Here is an 18,561-nt window from a genome sequence, read left to right as displayed (position 1 = left end):
TTTCATCCCAGGGTACACAACGCTGTGGAGTGATATAGACCCTAATCTATTTGAAGGAGATTCTTAGGATAATTTATTTTAATGTGTAGTCTCTGAGTCTTCATAATGGTTGCTATAATTGAATCAAATTTGGGTCAGAGCTTCTGGCAGTGAAAACAAAGAGGACATAGCAAATTATAAATCATGCTCCCTGTCATGAGAGACTGAGTCTTCACTGGCACAAATTCTGAAAGAAAAGTTTAAGACTGGAACTTCACATGGGCATAATTTGGTAACATAACAATCCAGCTAATCAGCAATCAAAAATCAACAATTTTTGTCAACAATCTTTGTCAAATATTTGTCAAAATATTTGTCAAAAATCAACAATATTTGTCAAAAAATATAACTGCAACTAGTAAACGTAAAAATTGGGGGGAGGGGAAATTCTGGTGATTACACCATCAGAAACTTCCCAAGAGAAGCTCACTAAAATCCTACTTAAATCATATCCACGGTTCCCTTTTATGATATCTGAAGTGGAGTTGGCATTATTTTAATATAATATATATAATATAATTTAATAGTAGAATATTAGAAATAAAATAGTACATGAGACTTATAAAGAGACTCCGATGGGTTGAAGGTTTTAAGTCCGTAAGTTACCAATAAACTTGCAGGCAGGGCCTCCCCTGGTGGCGCAGCGGTTGAGCACTGGCCTGCAAAGCTCCCCGCAGACTCTGCAGCTCCGAAGGTGAGGGTCCCACGTGGTGCGACCGACCTCTGCTGCCACGCCCGCTGCTCCCCTCAGTGTCCTCTGTCTGTCTGCCTGTTCTGTTCCCTGCTCTGGCTCTGGTGAATTCTCTCACCCTCCCGCGCTTCTGACTGTACCCAGTGCTTGTATAAATAAATAAATAAATCTTAAAAAAGAAATAATAAAAAACTTGCAAGCAACAAGTTTGATTATACACATGGATTTATTTAAAAGCCTTCTTGGTCAGTCTGTAGTATGTAAATATGCATAAGCGGGCCTACAGCTTTTCATGACCCCTGCAAACATAGCCTCAATTTTTTAAAGTAAGCTTTCTATTTTCTGCAAAACCAGGCTTTCAAGCTATCTTAGATTGAAATCAATTACCTGGAAATTAGCAAGGGTAAATTAGAGACTGGATTGTTACCTAAACCTAAATTTTTTTTCATTTTGACTTATCTTTCATTAGCATATTTGGTGATTCATTTGTTTATTCATCAACTATTTAACCAAGAAAATTTTATGTATCCCTTTGAACTAGGTGGCCCTTGTGAGGGAGAAGAAAAGGGAAAGAAAATAACTTTGGGCCAGTTCTCTGGGTTCAGCTACCCCCACAAATCTAAACATGGAAGAGGGAAAATGTGTGCTTGCAAGGGCCCCCAGGAGGGCTGATGGTGTAGACCAAACCAAAGAGAATCTCTTTACTAGTTTGCTAGTCCATGGAGATTCTCTGTGGTGGAAGATACAGTCCAAACATAATGAAACAGGAAGACGGTGAACCGAAAGACAGAACAAATGGGACATTTGCTTTGAAGAGGTGTTGAGGGGAGGACTGGAGATGGGAAGAAAAGAGATGATATTAGGGGGAAAAGGATGTCCTAAAGCTAATTCCATACAGGCTTTGTGGACTCCACCCCCACCCCAGGCCAAAGCCAAAGACACTGGGAACTCCAAATCCCATCACCACCAAAGGGAAGGTGGCTGGGACCTGAGGGTGGGGTTAAGCAGCCAGGTTGGTATAAAGCCAGACATGTGGGCTTTGGAGGGGTCCCCCATTTTGACTCTCCGCCAGCTCGCAGCGTCCGGCCAGCTCGGAGAGTGCTTTTTGGGTTTCTAGGTCGGCGGACCGGGTAGGACACATTAAAGACTTTATTTCCCTATTTTCTCCCTGAGTTGTACATTTTCCTTATTTCCTTTTCCCTTGTAAATAAACCTTTTATTAACCTTTTGTGTGTGCCTGTAGTGGAGTATTACTAAGTCCCTTGAAAGCGCGCAGGTGAGGACCCACAGCCAGGCAACCTGTTTAATATCGGGGCTGCCCTATAACAATGAGACTAGCTACCAATAAATTGAAGACCACATTCAGAGGATAGAATGTAATATCCTCTATAATACCTCTCTCACTAAACACACTAAACAGTTTCTCCTGTTTTTGTGAGGCTGGAAACAAACTTGTAAGAAAACAGCTCCAGGAAGGAAGAACTTGGTAATCAAGTGCAATGCATGGAAGGGATGAGAAGGAGGTGTCAGAGGAATTCAGAGAATGGTGAGCTATACCTGCATGATTGAAACCCTGTGGTATACAGGTCAGGTGTTCAATGGGCAGGTAAATATACAGATCTCGTGCTTAAGAGCTAGAAATGTGGACATCACTGGCCTACATACAGAACTCCTTCAACAAAATGCTCTTTCAGTATAGAGTCCAGCTTGATGGCAGGTGATTTGTATATAGTCTAGTGACTCTCCAATTTAGGCATCCCGTTAATTTAAATGCCTTTCCAGGATTATTCAGTGATGCTGATTGACTTTTCCTTTTAGTCCCTCACTCTTAGGAAAACGTTTGATTATGACATTTCCTTTATATTTTTGGATTTCTCTTCCACTTTCATAGAAATGCATACTGGTGCAGAAAACCCGTCCCATCTTGAAAATAAGATCATAAAAACCAGATATGGCAAATAGTCTGCATTGCCACCAGATGTTGTTATTTTGCCCACACTATGGGAAAATAAGTTCACATTAGGAAATCTGACTCACCGTTTTCCCATTCTGAATTTCACCCATCATAGAAATTCATGGTTTAGGGATGCTGGTCTGTAGAGGGCTGGGATACTTATTAATTTGAATGATTGGATCTATAGAACCTCATTACTGGGTGGGGAAGAGAGAAGATAGGTGAAAGAAAGACGCCAAGCTTAGCTAAGGTGGGAAAAAGGAAATGCTACCTGAGACCATCTATTGGGAAGGTTATTCCCGCTTATGTACACAGTCATACCCTGCCGTCTTCAAATGGGAACAGCATGACAAAGAAGGAGCACTGAGTTTTACATAATGGAGAACAGTGCAGAAATCTTATTAACAACTACTAAGAAGCCACATATAGGAAATGTTCAAAATTCATTAATAAGTTAAAATGTTCCTGACTTTTGGTCTAAAAATGAATAACCTCTAAGTCAGTAATGTGGGATAGAGTAATCCTGTTATCAATTTTATACTGCCTTGCTTTTATATTTTTTTTAGACTGCTCTTTTTATTCTGGGAGATTTGTCACACTTTGTAAGCAAGTATGTTGTGGTGATGGGCCACTGGTGACTCTGGGATTTGTCTTGCTAGGCAGAAGGGGAACAGGATGCCATACACAGTGGAACCTTTGGGTAGCTGTGCCAGCCAACCCCCCACTCCTGTCTTTCCTCTACCAGCCAGGGGCTTCCACTAGAGAGTGCCAGAGAGCCCTCTCACCCCAACTGGTACCTCCATGCAGACTGAGTACTGAAGTAGTAGACAAGATGTTGCTTCCTTTTCCAAGTATATCTTGTCCCTGAATCCCTCCCTCCGGAATTTTAGCTCCTCCAGCTGTTATCCCACCAGGTAGGAAACCCATTCACTGTCTCCACAGGCAATCAGGAACTCTCCCTGAAGGAGCCCCCTGTACAGGGGGGTTGAGCTTGTGTTCTCCAGAGAGGCCCTCTCTGTTAAGTGATTTTCTCAATCAATAGCATCACCTAAGTAAGTAGAAGAATAAAGATTTGCTTCACCAAACCTCAGTATGTAACGTTTGAAGGGTACACGAATTCCAAAAGCCAGATTTGCTATTTAGCAACAGACAAATCAGGAACCTAATTAGAGACTTGTAATTACAGGCACTTTAAATCTAAATTGCCTATTTGAGCACCATTCCATTAGGGATGCTGCCTACAGAAAACTGGGTGTCAGATTCCATATCAGTAGCTCTTTAAAGAATGAAGATAAATCAACAAAGATAAAATATGAACCATTATAAAACCACCGCGCTAGATAATGTTGGACACTCCTGCTCCTCAAACCACCACCATCCTGATGGAACAAGTCTCGGTTTTCTGCTACGTAGCATTTTCTGGAGTATAGGGTTATAATGAAAGTACTCAGCAGCTTAATCCAAACTGGTTTCTTGTGATAGTTTTCTCATTGGGCAATTTTCTCCCCATACCTTTGGTCATGTGACCTACCTTTGTATGCTAAATACTGCTTCCTCTTCTTCAGCTCAGGCTGTGAGTTTCCACAACTTTGTTCAGACTACTCTCCTGCTTCATGTCTTTGGATGAAAAACTCTATGCTTATTCAAACAACTGTCTGCCTTCTTCACCAAAACCTATCGAGGTGAATGGCTTTATTCTTAGTTTCTACTCAGGCCATCCTTGAACCTCAGTTCAGACCAGAACAAGTATAATTGCCCGCTCTGGCCTCTTGCTTCAGTTGACCGTCATTTTGAGTACACTAAGGAAATCTGGCCTCTGGGTTTTGTCAGAATTTTCCTGTGTTCATTTCTTGGCTCCACTTGATTCCTACTCTGGGCTGATAAGCACATGCCTTGGACCTGCGTATAGACTCCGGGGACCCTTCATCTCTCTTATGCTGCGATTTTGCAGTTATTCGGTCTTGAAGTACAGGCACTTCATCAGCTATTCATATAATTTTTTTATCTATCTGAGATTCTACAAGCGATTACACAAATCCCTGCAAATCTCAACTTTAATTGCATTTGTTTCCACTAAATTACTCTCAGAAAAATATTAGGAGTTGTGTGTTACCCAAGGATAGATTGTCTACTTTCAGGTTGGATTCTGCTGCAAAAACTCCTGATCCTAACACTTTCTGAGTAACATAAGTGAGTAAAAGGGACCAAAAGGTACAAACTGCCAGTTATAAGATAAATAAGCCATGGGTTATAGTATGTAACAGGATTCTAATGTTATTGTTACCACACCATATATTTGAAAATCACTGAAAGTATATCTTAGAAGTTCTCACTACAAAAAAAAGAAAAAACAACAACAAAAAAAACAAACCTGTAAATGTGTAAATGTGTGAGGTGATAAATGTTTATTAAACTTATCATGGTAATTATTTTGCAACATATGCATATATCAAATTATTATATTGTACACCTAAAATTTACACAGTGTTTATTAAACAAGCTAACAAAAGCAATACAATGTTATATGTAAATGCTATCCAATTTAAAAATTAATTTTAAAAAGAGAGAACAAATTATAGTGTATATGCACCTGAAGAACAATAAAAATTAAGTGTATTTAAATGCTAATTGTAAAAAGGAAAATAAAATATACTCAACACTCTTGAACAACAACAGCAACAAAAAGCAAGTAGTTCCTCAGAGACTTTCTAAGATCACTAACAGAAAGAGTCCCTGGGACGACATCAAATTAAAGAGCTTCAAATTAAAGAGACAGTAATCAAAACAAAGAAACACCCCACCGATTCGGAGAAAATTTTTGCACACAACACTAATGATAAAGGACTGATCACAAAAATCTAACAAAGAGTTTATGAGACTCAACAAAAAACAAAGTAAATAACCCAGTCAAAAAATGGGCAGAAGAGCTAAAAAGAAACTTCTCCAAAGAGGAAATGCAAATGGCCAGCAGGCATATGAAAAAATGTTCAATATCACTTGTAATTAGGGAAATACAAATCAAAACTACAATGAGCTACAACAAATGTTGGCGAGGATGTGGAGAAAAAGGAACTCACCTGCACTGCTGGTGGGAGTGCAAACTGGCCCAGCCACTATGGAAAGCTGTGTGGAGATTCCTCAGCCTGTTAAAGATGGAACTTCCATATGATTCAGCAATTCCACTCCAAGGTATTTATTCAAAGGACACAGAATCATTAATTCCAAAGGACACCTGAACACTAGCAGCGTTATTTACAATAGTTAAACTATGGAAACAACCCAAATGCCTGAAAATAGAGGCATGTACCATGTCAAGAAGACATGGTACATATACCCAATGGAATATTACTCAGCAATTGAATAAGATAAACTCATGTAATTCGCAGCAACATGGGTGGAGCTGGAAGGGATCATGCTCAGTGAAATAAGCCAAAAAGAAAAAGAAAATACCAGATGGTCTCACTCATAGCAAGAATTTAGAAAATCTAAATAAGGGACCAGGAAAAAAGACTAATTATAATAAAGTAAAAATCAAAATCAACAAGCAACTATAAACCAGAGACACACTATGGGGGTGGGGAGGGGTGGGGGAGAAGGGAGTAGGATCAAAGCAAGGGTGGTGGGAATTGTATGGGCACTATAACATAGATGAAAATGCATACATTGTGCAAAAATGAAAAATGATATAAAATACATAAAATTAAAAAAAAAACTGACAAAAAGAAAAAAAAGAAAAGAAAAGAACTAGTTCCTGGACTCCACAAGCTGAAATGTTGCTATTTAATCATTTCACTCCCAGGGTTTTCATGCCTCTCCATAATTCTGTGCACTGTGTGAACCAGGAAGGCTGTTTCTTGTTGGGTGTTGAAATTTGTTTATGGCCCCCATGGTAGCTCACCAGATTCCCAGGCTCCAGAAAACCTAGATGCCAATGACATTCTCTCATCTTCTTGTCTCCTTTTTTTTTTAATTTATAAAAGCATAGTGACTCCTTCCAATATGCCACAAAACAAAATGTGAAGAACTAAAATGTTGCAAGCTCTAAAATATAAAATGCTGGGGGTGGCAGCAGAGTGGCAAGATGGTGACAGAGTGAAGCCTCTGAGCTCACTTCCTCCATATGCAGCGAAATTGAGCACAACAAAGTCAATGACCCCAGAGGAAGAAAATGGGTGACTACAGTACACATTAGGAGCAACAATCTGTCATAAATGAATAGGAGAGATTTTTACTGAACAGCGTTCACAGTGATACTGGGAAAGAACCACATGGAGGCCCCCTGACTCTCGGGCACACACCCACATCTGGGACATTGAACAACCAGTACTACGCTGTTGATAAAGATAAAGATGTGTGTAGAATTGACATTTAGGAAAGAGTGTGCACTATCAGAGAACTATAGGAGAAGTGGGCAGAGTAGTGTTTATACCACTGATGCTGAAGATCCCAATGTAGAACAACTGGCACCCAAAAAGTCAGGGATAACCAGGTGTCTCTTCATAGATGAGGCTACAACCTTTAGCCCCAAACTGGGATATTCAACACACCTACCACCCTCATCCCCATCCAGGGGGTGCTATTTTAATGCAAAATTTCAAAGCATTTTTGACTGGGCAATGATTAGTGAAATTCTTAGATGTGACTTTCATATTTTTGTGTCAAATATTTTTCAAAGGAAAATATGTGTTTGATGGTGCAAAAATGCAGTTGGTCATTTTTTTTTTTGTAATCAGGAAAATGCTAAGTAACTTTGCTATATCAGCACAAGAAATGAAGTCCTGTGATGAAAAGTCTCTACTCTAAAATCTGTTTTAGCCCAGGTTCTCTAAACATAAGAATTTAAAATAAAGCTGCTGTGCCAATGTTTCTTTGGGAGTGCAATCTCAGAGAAGGAAGAGTAAGGAAAAAAGGAAGTGAGGAGGAAAAGTGAATATAAGCTGGTTTATAATGAACTGGCCAGCACTTCTCAAGAAAATATAGCTTCTTGCTCTGTTGCAAGGGACATGACCAAGATGCTGTTGGAAGTCACTGAGTCCACACTGAAGGACAAACATTTTTTAGGCAGGCTTTCCCCCACTTCTAGATTTCCCAATGAGGTGTATCTCCCCTGGACTTCTGTTGGGGCTCAGCTCCTCCAGAAACTTGCAAGCAAGCAGACAGCTGGGAGGGCTGTGGTGACTCCCTCCAGAACAGGTGCAGTGGTGCCATGCTCGGCCTGGCCCATGTCCTAGAAATGCCAAGGTACACATGTTAGAAAATTTTAACTAAAGGTACTGAAATTGCATTTTTGCATCTTAACTTCAAAAATAAAGAATATTCTCTTACACTTCATGTCCTGTTTTTCTTGTACCTCCTTTCAGTTCCAATAGGCAGGTTTCATAAGGCATTCTAATCAACCCACTTTGTTGTCCAAGAAACCCACTGACTTCCTTTCTGTTCGTGTAGCCAGTACCTAGGGGGTAATGAAATATACATGTTTTGTGCATTTGACTCACATCCTGTCAGAGAGTCGGTGAGTTGACCCATGTGATGTTAGTCTCATGGGCCAAAGAGTGACAGAGGAAATACCTACAATTATTGGCCCAAGTTACAAGATAGTAAATAATGACTGTTGCCAAGAGAGTTTGCCAAGAATCAGAGTTGGAGAATCATCCTTAGAGATGTGCCATTAAAACCAGCAAAGCCAGAAGGAGGTTTTAGTGACTCAAGGGCAAAGTCAAAGGATTGTGGAAGAAGAAACCAAAGAATATGAGGTTGAAATAAGGGAGGGAGGGAGGAAAGGAGGTCTGGGTGAATAACCAAGATGAGATGGTGGTGGTTTCTGAGGAGCAAGCCATAGAACAAAAATAATGCATTTTCTGCTGCCCGGTGGAAAATTCCAAATTTGATAGTTACTCATGATATGTTTACATTAGCTATATAGTTAGAGGTTCAAGCCTCAAAATGCTTACATTCTGTAAAGAAATATAAATTGTGTACATATTGCTAAATCAAAAGACAGTAAAATTTAAGTATCACATGAGTAGTATAAACAACATACTCTGGTTACTCAGAGGTTAAGAGGTCTGGACTTTGGCATTTAAACCACAGCATTTTGAAAAGAAGAGCACAATGTTTTGTGAAGCTTTGCCTGGGGGAAGAATATAAAACAGACCAGAAGTGGGGTGACTGAGACACAGAAACCATTAGGAAATTGTGGTGATAGTCCAGGATTAAGGAGAAAAGAGTTTAGTATAAGTTTTGACAATAGATATATTTTGAATTTGCTCATTTAAGTTAGTCTCTTTAGATTTTTTTTCTTTAAGACGTAGTATGAAGGATGAAGTACATTTAGTTCATTAAACACATGTCCAGCTGAATATCCTTTGGATCAACTTCACTTTATACACTGGGCTAGCTTTGATCCAAGGGACTAGAAATTAATAGGTAGGGGCTAAGTAAGACAGAGCAATTATTATTGGAGGAGATGGCATGGTAGCATGTTTGTACCTCCATGTGTCAGAATCAGACACAACTTATTTCATATTTGTTTACCAGTTTGTAATCTTGGATAGATTATTTAAATGTTCTCTGACTATCCATTTCCTCATTTATTTTATGGAGAGTATTTCATGGGAATAAATAATATTTGACTACTAGTAAGGTTAAATTTAAATGAGACTTCATAGTAGTACTCTCTTTAGATCACCAACGCTCTAGAAATATAACCTATTACTATGATACACACCATTTGAACATTTCAACGATAATCACTGTCATTTTACATGATAATGATGTCACTGTAAGACTAACAATAGAGCTCAGGAACTACATAGAGCATGACTGCATCTGTTTCTGTTACCCATAGTGGAAGTTGTCATAAAAACAAACATTATGTCCATCAAATTCATATTGCAAAAATTAGTTTGAAATTGTGTTCCTCATTATTATACTTGAAGCTAAGTTTTGTTAACTCAATTTAGCATGTTTATCAATGCAAAGTAATGTTTAAATCCCGTTTTATTTCTTAGGGAAAAAATTTAACATTTAAGAAAACCAGTTTGAGATGCTTTCTTAGTAATTACTTCCACATTCTTTCCGATAGTCCAAACATACCAATCTTTAGATATCTCCCATTTCTTTTTACCTACAGGAGAAATACCTTTCCCTTTCTAATCAGTTTCCCCATTTTTATAATATGTAGTCTCCAAGATGGCCCCAACAAACTTCACCCATGGTATTCACTTTCTTGCTTAGTCTCCTCTCACATTGAGTCAGAGTTGATGTCTGTGATCATAAAACATCAGGGTGGGGGGAGGGGGCCAATGGTTTGTGAGGTCAAGACTAGATTATAAATGGCACTGAAGCTTGTGTCGCTTGGATCCCTTGCTCTAGAGAACATAAGTTGCCATGTCATGATGACATAAAACAGTCATTTGGAAAAAATTCTTGTGCCAACAGCCACCAACAATTTGCCTGTCACATAAGTGAGCCATCTTGGAAACAGATACTCCAGCCCCGGTCACATCTACTGATAATGGCAGGCCCCACGGATGGCTGACTGAGCTCGTGATCCACCAAACCAAGCTATTTACGATTTTATGATCTATGTACTCTGTAAGAGACAACAAATGTACACTGTTGTTTTTATTTTTATTTTTTAAAGATTTATTTATTTGTTTGTTTGTTTATTTATACAAGCACTGGGTAGTCAGAAGCACGGGAGGGTGAGAGAATTCACCAGAGCCAGAGCAGGGAGCAGAACAGGCAGAAGGACCGAAGTACACTGCTGAGGGGAGCAGCGGGCGGCAGGAGAGGTCTGCGCACCATGTGGGACCCTCCTCTGGTGGCCGGGGAGCAGCTGGGGATCGAACCGGCGTCGCAGAGGCCGCGGGCAGCTTCACAACCCAGCGCTCAACCGCCGCGCCACCGGGGAGGCCCTACACTATTGTTTTTAAATTCTAAAAATTATTCTGAAATACTAGGCATAAATGTGATATTTATGTTAGTATCTTACTTGAAGTAATTTCTTCTATGTGTGTGTGCAAACAAGTGTGAATGCTCATAGCTTTGGTGATTACATCTAACACATGTCTGAAAATAATTAGGCTTCAGAGAATGTGGAAGGGGATTAGCTATCTCACTTTTGATTTCATGTGACTAAACCCAATCAAGAGAAAAAAAAAAATACTCCAAGAACACTTTGAATCAGAATTTAGGCTTGGAGGGAGCAGGGGAGCATATAAGTCAAGAGAGACAGAGGCTGTTGGGAGTTGTTGGGACACCTTGGGTGTTCTTTCTGACGTGTGATGACTGAGTTGGTGAGGCAGCTAACAAGAGTTCAACAGTCACATGTGTTGCCCTTATTAGGGAATAGTTACTTATTTCTGATCTCTGTGTCCCTAAACCTGGTGTTAAACACCAGTGTCCCTATCCACACGAAACTCTTAGATTGATGTCAATTGGAGACCACTGAATTATTTATTTTTATAAGGCAGTGTTAGGGTCTATGTGGAAAACAAACAGAAAGTTAACTACAAGAACCTACCGTTTCATAACAAATGTCAAGATCCTCTCTTCTATGAAAAAAAAAAAATGAGAAAAACTCCAACATATAAAAATAAATTAAGCAAACTGATCACTACCTCAAATAACACTAAAGTTGTAACAAGCATAAATGTTATTTGTCACATATGTAAGGTGTTATTAAAATACCTGTGATTTATTGTTTTAGCATCAAAGGTATTGTTAATAATTCAGTGGCCTGTTATCTGCATTACATTTTAATAAAATTAGAAACCTTAGTTTGGGCTTAGTCAAAATAGTTCCTCCCACCCCAAGATAAATAAAATTAAGTTGGGTTAAGTTAAGGAAAACTTCAAATAGGATGTTATCCATGTTGATTTCTAGTACAGAACAACCCTGTTAGTCAAGATTCAGTCTATTGACTCAAGTTTGAGGGGATGGCACAGAGAAAAAGAACAAAGAGACTCCATAAAATTGCCTGGCTTACTAAACAGCTCACTGAATACGAAGGATAAAGTTTAATGATCTGTGACTCTACCAGGCACAGACCACCTAGTTAGTATCATTGAATGCCTTTGATTAGCTTGGCCGGGAGAATAACCTACTGAACCCCAAATGGATGTGGCAGAGAGAGATTTAAACATCAACCAAAGCAGCAAAGTCACAGGCATTAACCTTCAACAAATATTTATTGAATATCTGGCAGTCTCGCTGCTCTCCCTCCAGGAGGAAGAAAGGCAGGAGAAAAGGAGATATTTATGTGACCAACCATAATTTATTTTCACAAGTGATGCACCAAAGAACAAAGAACTAGGAGAGCACATCAAAAAAGCAATCTGGAGCAGTCTGGTACAACTCACAAAAGTGGTGACATGCAACTGATGCCTTAAGAAGTAAAGAAATTCACCAAACAGATGAGTGGGAACAGTTACGGCAAATTATGGCAGCAAATAGCACATGACAATTTTATGGATGAAATACAAACTGTGGAGAGAGGAAGGTGGCAGAGGGGTTTTAAAAGTATACTGTAGTCATATGCAGAGGGTGTCTGCATGCACATTAAGAAATTTTGTGTTTTATGAGTATATGAAATTATGAATCATCTACTCAACCAAGATTTTGGAAGCCCTAATATTTGTTGTGTGGCATGTTAGCTACTGAAGATATTTTTAAAGAAAAAAAATAATGTTCTGGCAAAGTTATCATAGTCTGAGAGAGAGACAGTCAACAAAAAATCACTATATAATAAATTTAACATTAAGACTGGGGATTTGGGAAATGAGACTACCTAAAAAGTAAAGGAGTAATAACATGGACAACTGTGACTTAAAGGGTCACTTTTTGGTAAGTGCTGGGAACTGTTGTGCTCTCTAAACACACACACTCACTGAATCTGGAAAGAACTACATGAGGGGGATTGTCCATGTGTAATGAATACTGAAGCCCAAAGAGCGCTTGAGTTGCCAGTTGGCATGGCTCGTAGGCACAGAGGTAGGATTTGAAGTTGGCAAACTGACTTCAAGCCGGAATGTTAAAAACTTCATTATTTTGTTTCTTAAGGAAAAACTTAATTTGATCTCAGGCTCCTAGGGTGAGAAAGCAGAGACCAGTGAGATGAGACTGGTCCAATGAGTGGGAATTCTCCAGGCACAGGGATGGAGATGGCAGACCAGGGCTGTGATGTGTGTGTGGCTGGGGGGGTGGGGGTGGGGGGCAGTAGAGGACAGTGCCATGTGGTAGCTAGTGATAGTGTGAGGGGGAAAGGGGTAGTGGGGGTGAGGACCAAAGAGATGTGGGGGTTGGGAGCAGGCCACCCCCAGCCCAAACCTACACTCTAGGCTTCAATCAGAATGTGTCCACAGAGTTCAACCCAAAGAACACTTTAAAGGACAAATAATCATTTTCTAACTTTATCTTTTTGTAATTTATAAATTGTCAATGTCTTTTTTTAAAGGTTTTATTTATTTATTTTTGCATAGAAGAACTGGGGTGTAGGTCAGAAGTATGGAAGATAAGAGGATTGACCAGAGACAGAGTGGGGAGCAGAAAAGGTGGTTCTACTGAAATGCACTGCTAGGGGAGTAGCAGGAGAGACAAGAGAGGTCTGCTGCACCATATGTGAGTTAGCTCCTTGGCTGGGGATCAAACTCAGGCCGCAGCAGTGATAGTGCTGAGACTCAACCCCTAGTCACCAGGGAGTCCCCTATTTTCAATATCATAATTGCTGTCCTTCTGTTTCATACCAATAAAAAGCCTAGTTCTAGCTCTTAGATTGGAGGATAGGGTCAGGGAGTTAAGATGTCAGTGTCCAGAGACCAGCCTTGGTATGACCTGCCTTGAAGAGCCTGTGTTCATTGGTTGTGGAAATTGGGTGAACCAGGCATTGATAATACCAGGGCCCTCTGCCAGGGCCCTCACCAGCTCTGCTGGCTTGTGGACAGGCATTTGGAGCTCAACTTCTCACATAGAACTCCCTGCTTCTCTGCCTCCAGGCCTCTTGGTCTCTGAGCTTTCTCCTAGACCCTGGGACTCACTTAGCGTGAGGTGCAGCCTAGCAGTGTGCATTGGGGATGGAGCATGAAGGACTGAGGTGATGGATGAATGCCCAGTATCAGGTTCCTCTCTGTGCACTCCTGGACTGGTATACTGAGCGCTGCTGCTCAAGTCTGGAAGACATGGGCTATTGACACTTCCTTTTCTGACAGGGTCTCTAGTTCCTTCATACTTTTTGCCTGTACCACCTCTAGATAAACTAATTGAATCTCTAAGTTCTATCTCAGGCCTTGCTTTCAAAGACCCAAACTAAGACAATACGTACATACATACATATATTATATTCTGTTGTGTTTTTCCTTTTATAGTTTCCTTTGTCACCTGTGCCATGATAACTAATGAACAGAATGTGTTACTGACTTTAAAGATGAAGGAAGAAACAACTTTTGATGGCTTGTAGGATTCAGTGAGGATTATCATTGATGTACTTAATTTTCCACCATCACTATTCAGAATTCACTTCCAAAAATAAGGGAAAGGAAATAGAGATTATTACTCTATTTGACATAACCTGACACTCTGTAGATAGAGTTCCATTCCCCCCACTCCTGACCTCTGGGGGGCCACTGTGATTTGTGCTGAGTGGTGGTCTTCAGTAGATTTGCGGTTCCAAAGATACAGCAAGCATCTTTATTTCTAACGTCTTTTTCCCCTCAATGACCCTTCCTTCCTTCCTTTCATTTTCTCATTTCCTTCCCTCCCTCTCCCATCTTTCTTCCATCTCTCTTTTTTCTTCCCTTCTAAATCCCAAATTAGGCTCCACTAGATCTCAGGATTCTTAGGGCTGTGTGTGTGTGTGTGTGTGTGTGTGTGTGTGTGTGTGTAAGGAGAGGAGTGAGGTAGCTGGTGAGCCCCAGAGCCAAGTATTTGCTCTTTGATCCTCACTTGCTGGTTTATACAGTCAGGATGGAAGGAAGATCAGAAGAGATGACTTCTAAGAATTCTTATGAGAGTCTATCATTTGAACACAAACTCAGCAGTGAAATAAAAGCGGCTTCCAAAGTAATCATGAGGCAACACTAACATCTCAAAGAATAAAATTGTCATCAGCTTAATGTGAAAGACTTGAAGTCAATTTAGTAATTGGCAGAGCTTTCCAAAGAATACTTCTAAAGTTTAAAATGCAAGGACGCCAAATACATAATGAACACATGAAATGGAACAAACTTACTCTCTCAGGACACTTCTTATGTGCTACTCTTAAAGGGTCTTCTCACAACTAGCAATCAGCTGATTCCCACTGATGCGCTAAGTGATAACAGAAGAGATTTAACTCTAATGAGGAACTCTTAAACATTAAAGAAACTTTAAGATCACAAGAACTAATGAGCTAAATGGAATGACAAGCATGAGACAGATTCTTGAGAGAGGAACTTTCTCAGTGCCATAAATTTACATCCCACCGAAGGCTCCTAATCTACTTATAACAGGATATACCACAGCCACTGTCAATTCTCTGCCTAAGGAGGTGGGGCATCAGAAAGCATTATTTAATTACCTATCCCTGCACAGACCCACAAAACCTCACATGTTTTATGGGAAGGCAAACACATTTTGAAAATAAATGGAAACTTAAATAAAAGCAGCCTGCTATTTCATTGTGTTGTGGCTGAGCCCTCATTAGAAGCTACAGCTGCCACCGCTGGTGATAGCGTTTTCACAAGGTCACAATGGTGTGTAATGACTTATACTGAAGCCTTACAGCCCAGGGCCTAAAGCACTGCAGCTCACCTTAGATCAGAGTGATGGGACCTCATTATAGAAAAAGGAAAAATATAGTGAGATGTCCGGGCATTTTCTTCATAACAATAAAATAAAAGTGCCATTAGTCTGATGGCCTTCAGGTGAAACCAGCATCCCTACCACTGTTTTGTTGCCACAGTCATGAATTTACTGGGAAGAAATTGTACTGAAAAGACTCCTTATCTTTTTTTTTTTTTTTTTTTTCAAATTTGGGGGAGAAAATAAAACATAAGGAAATTTGATCTTGAATATACACAGGAATGAGTATCAGCTTTTGTTGAATAACAAAACCCCCCACAAGAAATTAGAGATTTAATACAGCAAATCTTTTATTTAGCTCATGATTCTGTGGCTTGGCTGCTTGAGCTCATCTGCATTGCCCCGCTGGTCTTGCCTAGGCTCCCTTGTGAGTCTGAGGCAGTGCCAGCGAGGTAGCAAGGCCTCTAGGGACAGGCTGGCTGCCAGCTGGACCGACAGAGGCAACAATAGTGGACAGCCTGGACATACTTAGAAGAATTATACCCGTTTTTACACTTTAACCCAGGCACAATACTATGCCTGTGTAAGATACAAAATACAATTATTACAAGTAGAAAAGAAGAGGAAAGTCTTGGCCTTGTGTCTACTTCTTTATCACTGTTCTACTGGAACAGAATTAATGTCAAAGTAAGCTCATTTGTGTATTTTTTTTTTTGCCAGCTTCATGTCACATTGGCATATACTATTATATGAAATGATATATACTAAATACAAACTATTATATGAAAATAATACTTTTAACTTGTTTTGCCTTCTTCCTATGACTTTACCTTCCTGCTGTTTTTCTAGTCACATTTACTCAGTCAAAGTAGAGAGAGAAGCAGGATCAAATTCAAGACTAATGTGTGACTCTTTTTTTTTTTTTTTTTTAAGATTTATTTATTTATACAAGCACTGGGTACAGTCAGAAGCCCGGGAGGGTGAGAGAATTCACCAGAGCCAGAGCAGGGAGGAGACCAGACAGACAGACGGAGGACACTGCTGAGGGGAGCAGCGGGCGGCAGGAGAGGTCTGCGCGCCATGTGAGACCCTCGCCAGCGGCCGGGGATCGAAACGGCGCTACAGAGGCTGCGGGCAGCTTCGCAGCCCAGTGCTCAACCGCTGCGCCACCAGGGGAGGTCCTAATGTGTGACTCTTGCTTGCAGTGGATTCATTTAACGCTCAGAAGATATTAACTTGTCCAGTTAGATGGGGAAATAGTGCTAGAACTCCAATTTGGTTGTTGAGCCTATCCAAAGTTTACAGCTTCTTCCTTAAACTGTATCTAGAAAGGGTTATTAATAGCAAGATTGTAAAATGTGGGGCATGGAAGTACTCCTTGAAGGAAGGACTACAAATGGACTCAATTCTGTGCCTAGATGGCTTCCTGGACTAGTGCAACCCACCACATGCGAGCTGCTGACTCTTGGGTCCTGGACGGTATGGCCACGTGGGTGTCTACCTGTTTCCAGAGCATTTCTAGAGAAATCAGCTGTTTGCTCTAAAGCACTGCAACTGTCTTCGCACATATACTTAGGAGATAAGTAAAATCTGTGTTAGTGGTGGCATGCAGGCAAGCTTGTGGTACAGGTTAAAAGCAATAATTATAATAACAAGTAGATGTGAATGGAAATTATTTTAAGAAATGAGTAGTTTTGACTCATTAAATCACCATTTCCATAGATCCTGCACTCCCCTGTGCCCTACAAGATCAGATCCATTTGGGAAATGCTACATATTCTGCTGCCTTCTTGGAGAGCCATGAGACTATTTTCTCATTAAAAGAGTTCAAAGGCACTATATGTTAAAACTCTACATATTTCCCCTTACATGACCAGACCTCTCCTTTTCTCCCTTACTTTTTGTTTCCCACATAGGATGTTTGAAAATTTGGACTATGTTCTAAGAAATGCTATATAAAATGGAAAGTTGATTTAATTGTTTTAAATGTACTCCCCCAATGGTCACTGGTGTATTGGCATCACTTGTGTGAGATGATGACGTGTTGAGATAGGTTTTATGGAAACATTTTCTCTTAATTCCATAAATTTGTATCTATGAAAGTAAGGCATGGATGTGCAGGCAAATAAAAAAAAAAAACATTAGCCTCTACATTTAGGATTAATTTTATGCAATATGTATCTCCAATTTATAGTCATAATTTGTCCATTTGTGAGGGTAAAATTTGGAACCAAAATGATCATATAGAAAAGCAGTATGACGCTGGCACGATAAACCTCTCTGGGTACAATTAGCCACCTGGCATTCAATACATGTGGTTGACTAAATGACTTGCTTACAAGAGGAGGCTGGAACAATTTATTTCACTGTTTCTTCCCTGATATCATTTGTGCAGGAAATGTTTAGTTATAATTTTCAGGGAAAAAATAGGAATATTAGAATAACAGCTGAACTGTCCCAAAAGATTGCAGTACTAGAATAATTTAATGACTGGAAGAAACATATTATGACCTAAGCCATCTTTAAAAGTGTTTGAAACTACAAATAACACACTTAACCATGCATGTTTATTTCATAATTTTCATTTTCTTTATCAGAAGAATATACAGTTTCCCCTCAAGAAGTACTTAAATGTAATTCCATTATTTCTTTTTAAGTGTTTAATAGATCATTACAATCAGTTCAATTAGAATAGCTCATTATAATCATTAGTTGACTCCTGCCAGTGGCTTTGGAAAATACATGTTCATCAGTTTAAAAAGGGAACAATGTTGTGATCATCTGAACATGATAATTTAGTATCAGTTCAAGTGTAATAAACTTCTTGGTACATTTTTCTCTCATAGCTCTTAATGTCTATATTTATATAACCAAAATTGAAATGGCCAAATCCACTTTGCAGAATTATAGGCAACTGGATGTGGTCCCAGCAGAATTTAGAAGGCCTGAATGTTCTGGGACTGGGTTTTGTATTTTCTAGATTTTATTACTTAGTGTGTAACTTAGCAATTTGAAACATTGTTATTGAAAAAATTGATGACATGATTGTGACTAACATCAGACACCACTATAGATTGCAGACCTCCCTCGTCACAGA

The sequence above is a fragment of the Talpa occidentalis genome, unplaced genomic scaffold (assembly GCF_014898055.3).
Source record: "Talpa occidentalis isolate TD23 unplaced genomic scaffold, MPIMG_talOcc4v2.1 talOcc4.13, whole genome shotgun sequence".
NCBI lineage: Eukaryota > Metazoa > Chordata > Mammalia > Eulipotyphla > Talpidae > Talpa > Talpa occidentalis.
The sequence above is the reverse complement of the archived record's forward strand: the minus strand, read 5'-3'. Positions refer to the sequence as shown.